The sequence below is a fragment of the Chrysochloris asiatica genome, unplaced genomic scaffold (assembly GCF_000296735.1).
Source record: "Chrysochloris asiatica unplaced genomic scaffold, ChrAsi1.0 scaffold00523, whole genome shotgun sequence".
NCBI classification, from domain to species: domain Eukaryota; kingdom Metazoa; phylum Chordata; class Mammalia; order Afrosoricida; family Chrysochloridae; genus Chrysochloris; species Chrysochloris asiatica.
In genome coordinates, this window is record NW_006409041.1 from 461367 (window position 1) to 471679 (window position 10313).

General features: G+C 37.2%; 1 pseudogene; it reads left to right on the plus strand.

Moving 5' to 3' along the window:
* The first annotated feature begins 7975 nt into the window (after window positions 1-7975).
* Window positions 7976-10313, plus strand: part of LOC102817882 — a 5098-nt pseudogene continuing 2760 nt past the window's right edge.

Below are 10313 nucleotides of genomic sequence, written 5' to 3' on the forward strand. Positions count from 1 at the left end.
ACTCATAGCTACCCTATGGCCAACAGGATGAAACACTCCCATGTCCTGCACCAAACTCACACACATTGCTACACTTGAGCCTATCATTGCTGACACTGTGCTGAATCATGTCATTGGAAATCTTCCTTTTTTTAGCTGATCATCAACATTGTCAAGAATGATTGATGTCTTTCTCCAGAGACTGATTTATCATTATAATATGTCCAAAGTATGAGAGATGATATCTGGCCATCCTGGCTTCCAAAGAGCATTCTGGCTGTACTTCTTCCAACACAGATTTGTTTTTTCTTTTGGAAGCTCATGGTACTTGCAATATTCTTCTTGAACACCATAACTCAAATGCATAAATTTATCTATGGTCTCCTTTATTCATTGTCAAACTTTCACATTCAGATGAGATTATTAAAAATATCATAACTTGGGTCTGGCATACCATAATCCTCAAACTGATATCTTTTTTTTTTTCTTGAGCACTTTAAAAATGTCTTGGGAAGCAGAATTGCCAAATGCAGTATGTTATTTGATTTGTGACTATTGCTTCCATTAATGCTGATTGTGAATCCAAGCAAAATGGTCTTTAGCAACTTCAATATTTTGCCCATTTATTATGATGTTATTTATCGGTCCAGTGGTGATGACTGTTTTTTTTTCTTTACACTGAGGTGCAATCCATACCAAAGACTGTGGTCTTTGATCTTCATCAGGAAGTATTTTAAGACCTTTTTTCTTTCAACCAACATATTGCAGGTTGTTAATGTGCCTTCCTCTAATCCTGATACTATTTTCTTCTTCATATAACACAGCTTCTCATATTTACTCTGCATACAGATTAAATAAGTAAGGTGAAAGAATACAACCGTGGCACACACCTTGCCAAATTTTAAAGCATTCAGTATTTCCTTGTTCTCATCAAATAACAGCCTGTTTGTTTATGTATAAGTTCCTCATGAGCACCATGAAGTATTTCAGAATACTCAATGTTGTCCATAGCTTGTCATGATCCACAAAATTGAAAACATTTGTGTAGGCAATAAAGCACAAGTAAACATTCTTCTTGTATTCTTTACTTTCAGCCAAGATTCATACAACATCAACAATTTTATTTCAAAAGAAAATTAATGTTTTTTTTGTTTGTTTTTAATTTATCTTGTGGGAAGATATCTCCAGTGGGTAAGGAGGTAGCCCATGGAGAAGTCTCTAGGGATATCCATTTGCAAGGGATGTATTTTCCTTCTTTCTGTCCACAAATGGTGGCCAGTTATTAGATGCTTGGTGGTGGAAAGATAAAGATCTTTGGATAGAGCATCAATTAATCTAGCTATTCTTCAATGGCTTAAAACTGCAAGTGTATATATAAAGAAAGGGGGAGGGGGATGCACAAGAACACTCACACTTGCAGATAGTTCCCATTTGACCTGGTATCAATGGCTGGGTCATCAGAACACAACTAGAAGTAGAAAGAAAAGGGGAAAAAAAGGAGTAACCCACTATGAATGGATGATCTTAACTTATGCTTGTGGAAGCAGTATGACAAAGGAATGGACAAATCTCTACAGTGAGAATCATTCCAACCCCTTGGTACACATGGTTGTCAGGGAGGGGGAACTTAGACATTGGCTACCCAAAATGGGGGGACTACAAAGCAAGAAGTGACTGGCTTACAAGCTTTCAATAGGGAACCTAGCTCTAGAGGATAAAAGGGAAGGTGGAACCTCCATTGAATTATTTCCCACCTTTATTAAGTGCCTATTGAGAGCAAGAGTTGAATACACACAGCAAGAAAGGAGGTGGCTTCTGATTTGGGGTGGCCAACAGAACCCTACACAGCCATTTTGAGAGTGTGTGAGTAGACTGAGAGACAGGAAAACATTTGTGTTTCAGAAGACTGCCTAATACTCACAGAGACAAAATTGTGATTGTTTTAGTTCTCTTTCCATCTCTGATTCCTTGCATTTCCCTGGTGACCAGAGGAAAGATCTCTAAGACTGGATAACCCCAAGAAAAATTCCACATAGACCTGTGTCTGTTCACATAATTGAGGGTTGGAGACAGCATTAAAAGCCTAGGTTCAGCAGACCCTGCTCTAAATCAGCATTAGCCATCCTTAGGCTAGCTCTCACTAGGATAAGCAACTGACAGGATGTGTGGATTGGAAAAAAAAGGAAATAGAAAAAGACAGTTATACATCACAGAGGCACAGTGGGATCATCTTGAAATTTCTCGGGCAATTGTGAAGGCAAGAGGCCAGTAGGTAGTGCCAATGCATTACATTTTTTCTCTCTCTGTTGTTTCTTGGTTTTGGGAATGTGAGTAGGTTGTTTTTTTCTTTTGTTTGATTGCTTTCTTTCTCTCTTTTGGGAGGGCTTTCTCTTCATGTCACACATAGCAGATGATAGCAACTAAGATTATACAGCCCAAACATAGCCATACCTACTACGTCCACCAATTGGACTTAACTCAATACTATCTGCCATACACCAGATCAACAATAATAACCGGTCATCTAAATACCCCCCAAACTTAACTACACAGAGAGCAAATAGCAAATGATGCACATTTTTTTCTGCTATTCACACTCACCAAAAGACAGTTGGTGAGTGCTTAAGCATATACCAACATAAAGCAATCAATTCAATACAAACACAACAATACTACAATACCTTGAAAGCAACATATAATTTCTGCTCACATGAAAAATCATGACAGAATAACTCAAACAAATGACCAAGAAACAGAGCTTGAAAATATATTTGATGAAAAAGAGATACAGGAACAGCCTTAAAAAGAGCTCAGGAGAACGATATTTAGTTTTCTCCATGCTACTGACAGAGAGCTCTAGGAACACAACAAAGAATTCAGAAAAGCACTACAGAAATAGTCAAACAAAATAGAAAAAAGGATTGGAGACAATACAATACCAGTAAACAGAAATTAAGAAGATTAATACTAAGGTATCAGAAATGGACAATACACTGGGCAAAGGAGTGGATTTGAATCAATGCAAACCATAATTAGTGAGCTTGAAGATAAATAGCTCAGTACTAGTAAGCTAGAACAACAATAAGTAAAAGTAATGAAAAAAAAAAGAAAATGAAGGAAGACTAAGATCCATGAAAAGGAATAGCCTAGGAGTCATTGGAATTCCTGAACAGGAAGAGAGAAAGAAACAGCAGAAGAAATAGTTAAAGAGTTGCTGCAAGAAAAATTCTCTAATATCATGAAAGGTAAAAAGATAAGCATTGAAGAAGCTGGAAGATCCCCACACGGGATAGGCCCCAAAAGTAAATCACAAAGACATATCATAATCAACTCTCCAAAACCAAATTCAAAGAAGCCTGAAAGTCGCTCATGAAAAACGAAATGTTACCTATGAAGGAAAGTCTGTAAGATTAACTCTAAATTCTCAGCAGAAACCATGCAGGCAACAAGACATGGGGAGACATATAGAAACCTCTGGAAAAAAACCAAGCAAACAACAAACAAACGAAGAGTTATATAACCATCAATGTCGTCCCTCAATTTTGACTGCAAAATCAGAAAATTTGCAGCAAACAGAAATTAAAGCTCTTCCAAAAAAAAAAAAAAAGAGAAATCTAAAACAAACAAACAAACAAACTAAAGAGAGTTATTTGGACTGAAAACCAGCAACAGCAGACATAAACCAGAGATTGACTTTCATGGTAACAACACTCAAAATTCAGTTCAGATATGAAAAGGAGCTCTGGCAGCATAGTGGTTACTAATTGGGCTGCGAACCTTACAGCCAGCAGTTCGAAACTACTAGCCGCTCCGCGGGAGAAAGATGAGGCGTTCTGCTTCCGTAAAGATTTACAGCCTCGGAAACCCTGTACAGGGTCGCTATGGGTCAGAACCAACTCGAAGACACTTAACAAGAACATGAAAATGTCAGAATAGAACAAATCAACAGGACTGAAAAACAGGGAATCCGAGATATCAATCTATAATCAGCACAACTGAAAAGCAATGGGGAGGGGGGAAAGTATAGTTACTAAGTTCCAGATAGAGGTCTGGTAGATTTCAAGATTAAACCCATTGTTTTAAAATGGGGAGGGAATTAATAAAGTACAGGGTAAACGCAAGTAAACAATACATCTTCACATACAATCAAGAAACAGAAAATCCTTGAAGATTTTGCAAACATTAAAACTGTGACGAAATTGACAAGATAAACACACACAAATTAACTCAGCACAGGAAAGTATATGGAAAAAAGAAACCAGCAGCATCACACTCACATACAAACAAATAAAACACATCAGAATGATTTGAATTTATCCCTACTTATATTTACACTACATTTTATCCCTACTTATATTTACATTACATCATAATTGATGGACTCGGCGGTGGCAGCGGTGGTGAGGTTGGCCCAGGATCGAGCATTGTTTCGTTCTGCTGTGCATGGGGTCGCTATGAGTCGGTTCCGACTCGATGGCACCTGACAACAACAAATATTTACACTGAATGTCAATGCAGTAAGTATTCTGTCAATGCAGTAAATCTGTCAAGAGACAGAGAGTAGCAGAATGAATAAGAAAACAGGTCCTTCAATATGCTGACTACAACAGACACATATTACACACAAAGACAAACATAGAATAAAAATTAAAGAATAGAAAAATATATCAAGCTAATGGCAACCAAAAACCACCAGGAGTGGCAATATCATTCTCTGATAAAGTTAACTTTAAGACAAAAACTTGGATAAAAGACAAAGTATCTTATGATTAAAGGGTCAATTGAACAAGAGGGCATAATCATAATACATTCTTATTCTTTCAATGAAAAAGCAAAAAACAAACAAATAAATAAATAAATACATAATACAAACTCAAAAAATTGAAAAAAGAAATAGATTATAATAGCAGTATAATAGATTACAAATCTAATACACTACTTTCAGAAACATACAGAAAAACCAGAAGGAACATAACAAAGACATAGAGGAACTAAAAAACTCAATCAATCAACTTGAACCCAGAGATTTCTATAGTGCACTCAGCCAAATAACACCATGATATACATTATTTTCCAGAGCACATGGAACATTCTCCAGACTAGACCATGTGTTAGGTCACATTGAAATCCTTAATAAATTTGAAAACTTTAAAATACTGCAAATCATCTTACCATATTTAAATTTTACAAAATTAGAAATTAATAATAGTAAGGTCAAGGAAACAAAATCACATACATGGAAACTGACTAACTCCCTACTTAAAAGCTACTGGGTAATAAAGTAGATACAAATGAAGTAAAAATTAATATTAGAAACAAAACAACTTTAGGAACACACGAGCAGGCATGTAAACTCACTGGTGACTGCGTTGGTCTCCATTTGAGTGGAAGTGCGGGAAAGTCAGTAATGAAGATATTTGATGAGTTTGATCATATCCCATAGACTACTGTTGACCTCAAGATAAGAGAGATAATAGGAGGAGTAGGTTGATCTGAAGTTTGGGGAGATTTGGGAACTCCTGAGCTCATGGACATTGATCTTTCACAGAATGCTAGAGTTGAGTGTGAAGCATCTATCTGAAATGTGGTGGGGGCAGGGATACACAAGATCACCCAAACTTGTACATAGTACACATTTGACCTAGTTTTGATGGCTTGGAGATCAGAACTCTACTGGAGGAGGATAAAGAATTTTGATAAAGGAAGCAAGTGTAAATTGCTACAATTTAATGAACTTGATAGATGTAGTAGCTTAAACCACCACTGAGTGGGAAGGAGTCTTCACATCCAGGATCAAACCTATATACTCAGTTTACAGGTTTGATAGGAATGGGCAACTTAGACATTGGTGACCTAAAATGAGAGGGCCTATACAGGAATATCGTGGCTGGCTTACAAGTTTTCAAGAGGAAGTTTAGTTTCAGAGTGTGCAGGGGAAGGTAGAATCCCCACTGAATAGTTTTAGTCGTGTCTAGATGGGTCTGGTAAAAGGAAATGGGGATAAGATTCTTTTGATTCAATAGTGAGTAGTTGTTATCATGACTAATTACAATAGTCAGAACTGTAAAGGTACAAATTGCATAACATGAAGGAAGGGGCAGTTAGTCTTACATTCTAGGAACAGGGGGCCCTGGGACCATCAAGGGAGAAGAGTATGAGCAGAATGTGAGAAACTAACCAGAGAAGCAATGACACAAAAGTTGGAGGTAAAGATGATGGCGTGGAGAGATAGAGCAGCTGAGGACTCTAGACTCATGGAAAGAGAAAGACTGCATGCTGATGGCCATTAGGCTGACTTGCAGAATGTGCCTTTTAGTTGTTTAAATGATTATATATTCCTGTTTTTGTGTACATCAAAAAAAGAAAATAAACTCAGAGGGAATGGAAGAAAATACTGTTAAATGATGAGGCATGAATTTTAATCATTACAAAGGAACAAAATACGATAGGATGAGTACAATAATGATGTTCTCCCATATAAACTATCACCTAATTCACAATAAAAGTTTTGAAAAAGAAAAATATCCTTGAAACAAATGAGAAAAAACAACAACACAATATACCAAAGCATTTGGGACACAACAAAATTAATAGTGAAGCAGCAATTTATAGTACTAAATGCACATAAACAAAAAGGAGGAAAGAAACAATAAATGAGATAGAAAACAAAAAACAAATAGAATCAATGAGACAAGAAGCTAATTCTTTGAAAGGATTAATAAAATTGACAAACCACTGGTAAATGTAACATAAGGAGAAAGGGAAAAATGCAAGTAATATTCATAAGAAACCATATTGGTGAAGTAACAAGAAAACCAACAGAAATAAAAAGGATAATAACAGAATACTATGAAGAGTTGTGTTCCAATGAAATTTAAAATCTTAAAGAAATTGATACTTTTTTAGATAAACACACCTACCTAAATTAACACACAGTGAATCAGAAAACTTGAACAGACCTACAAAAAAAGAAGAAATTGATCAGGTCACTAAATACTTTCAACAAAAAAAGGTCCAGGCCCAGATGGCTACACAGATGAACACAGATGAATTTTATCAAACATTTAGAGAATTGACACGAATTTTTCTTAAATTATTTATAGAAAAGTTTGGAAAAATTCTTAATACATACTATGAAATGAACATGACCCTCTTATCAAAATCAGGCATTACTAAACAATAAAATTTAGATCAATTTCTATCATGACATAGATACAAAAAAATTATCAAAACTTTAGCCAGTAGAATTCAAAAACATGAAAAAAAAAAAGTAATGAATTATGATCAAGTAGAATTCATTCCAGGAATATAAGAAGGGTTCAATATTAGAAAAATAAGTCATTATGATTATGATGTGAATTTTAAAAGAACCACATGTTCATATCAATTGGCGAAGTAAAGGCATATGAAAAATTCCAACATCTATTCTTGATAAAAACACTGAACAAAGTAAAAATTTAATAGAATTTATAATTAAGAGCATATATGTAAAACCAACAGCCATAATTACTCTCAATAGAGAGAAATTTCAAGCAATCCCTATCGGACAGAAACTAGAAAAGGAAGCCCTTTTCACCACTTCTATTCAATATTGTGTTGGGAGTCTTAGCCAGAGCTATAAGGCAAAAGTCACTCAAATCATCAAATAAGAAGTTAAACACTGTCTATTTGCACATTATATGATCCTATACATACAAAACACCAGAGATTCAGCAAGAAAATTATTTTAACTCGTTGGAAGATTCAGCAATACAGCAAGGTATAAGATCAATATACAAAAATTAGTTAAGAGTTTAGATTTCTTGACTTCCATCTTGCATGGAATTTCTAAGAGAGTGAAGCTTGGCGGTCCAAACAGCAGCACCAAGGTGTGGGCATGACAAACCTCTCCACTGGAAAGGACTTGGAATGAAATGAAGAAAACCACCAGAAATTAAGTTACTAATGTCAAAGCTTTCTGTTTAATGGAAGAGTTTCATTTCTGCAATTGCTTGGAATGTACAGGGTATCCACTGTGGTCATCCATCAAGTTGAAGAGGCACTTGATGAAGATGAGAAGAAGATGCTTCTTCTCTTTTTGTGCCAAGGTATTACTGAAGATGTGGCTCCAACCAATGTCAGAGACCTTCTGGATATTTTAAAGGAGAGAGGTAAGCTGTCTGCCATGAAATTGGCTCAGCTGCTGCACAGAGTGAGGCGGTTGGACTTGCTCAAGCAGATCTTGAAAATAGACAAAACTTCAATGGATACCCGCCTATTTAGGCACTCACACCTTGTTCTGGATTATAGGGTGCTGTTGACAGAAATTAGTGAAGATTTGTACAGAACTAATTTGTCCTTATTAAATTTCCTTATAAAAGACTATATAGGTCGAGGCAAAAGAGCCAAAGACAAGAGCTTCCTGGATCTTGGGTTGAATTGGAAAAACAAAATCTGTTTGCTCCAGATCAGTTGAATTTGTCAAAAACTTGCCAAAAGACCATCCACAGAATAGATCTGAAGACAAAAGTCTAGAAATACAAGGAGTCTGCTCAAGGAGCCCCAGGAACATATTATGCAAATGTTCTTCAGGCATCTCTCACAAACTTGTTTCTCAAGGAATCGTCATATAACTTAGGGTTACAGAATGAAAGAAGTAAATAACAAAGAATTGTTGTGAAACAACTTGGCATTCAAAGGGAAGCAGTGAAGACAGCCATCCATGAATCATTAGTGTTTTTTCCTCAGAACATCCCTGAAGAAAGATAAGTGATGCAAAGCAAGCCCCTAAGAATCTGCCTAGTAATTGATTGCATTTGCAATGATGCAGATCTTCTTCATAGTACCTTCACATTCCTGGGTTTTGAAGTCCATGACTACTTGTTTGTCAGTGTGGACCATATGACTCATATTCTTCACCAAGTTGCCTTTATGAACCATACCAAAACTACGACAGTTGTGTATGTGTCCTGGTGAGCCAAAGAAGCTCCCAGAGAGTATTTGGCATGGATACAGCTCATTCAGGGTTCCCCTTGGATCAAATCAAGTGGGTGTTCATGGGAGGTGAGTGCCTTTATCTCTTAGGGAAGTCAAAGCTCTTTTTTATTTAGAACTATGGAGTGGCAAAGAATCAGCAGGAGGATGGTAGCCTTCTGAAGGTAGATGAAGCAGGAACACAAAATATGGAAAACAAAGCAAGGCAGCCTGGATCCTGCATGATCCACCTAGAAGCTGACTTACTCTGGAGCCTGTACAAAGAAGACATGGCCTTGCTCCCAGTTCATCCTTGATATACCTTTCCCAGAAACTGTGGTAAGAAATAAATGTCCACTCCTGTATCTCCATGCTGAACTTGAGGGGAGGGAGAAAAGGATTAGCCATAATCATTACTGATTATGTTTTAGGCTATAACTGATTCTAATACCTTAAAGGGGGCTAGAAGTTACCCAATGAAAGAGACTTCCTGTCGAGTCTTTACATTGCACAAGACCATAGGTAGAATACAGAATCCCATCCAGAATCGACTGAGGTAGGAAGTTTCCACTGGAAAGGATGAGTTGACCAGAATGGAATGGCTAGAAGAATAGAATATATTTCTTGAAACACAGACTGCAGGAAAAATTTGAAACAATAATAGAAGTCTGATTGATTATTACAAGAAAAAGTAAGCTGTTCGCCTGGGAGCCATCAAGGCAAATGGTGAGGACCCCTCAGACCAATCCCCTGAGACTAAAGTGGAATACATGAGCAGGCATGTAGTCTGGCTGGTGATCACGTTGGTCATGGTTAAGGGGAAGAGGGGAAAAAACAACAATGAAGTTGCAAGCTAAACCTGACCGTATTCAATAGACCCTTGTGAACTCAGGTGGAGACCTGGATGGCCAGCAGTATGGCAAGACCTGGGGACTTCTGGGTCCAGAGGTAGAGATATGGCACAGAGGACTAGAGCAGACAGTGGAGTATCCAGCTGATATGAAGTGAGTGGAAATGCACAAGATCATCCATACTTACAGATAGTACCCACTTGACCAGGCTTCAATGGCTGGATGATTAGAACTCGACTAGAAGAAAGAAGAGGAAAAAAAAAGAGTAACCCACAAAAATTTGATTAACTTTACCTATATGTATGGATGTTGTTGTTGTTGTCAGGTGCCATCGGGTCGGAACCGACTCATAGTGAACCCATGCACAGCAGAACGAAACAATGTCCGATCCTGGGCCAACCTTACAACCACTGAGATACTTGAGACCATCAATGCTGCCACCTGGCCAATCCATCTCGTTGGGGGTCTTCCTCTTTTTCTCTGACCCTCCATCTTACCAAGCATGATATCCTTCTCCAGCAACAGTTCCCT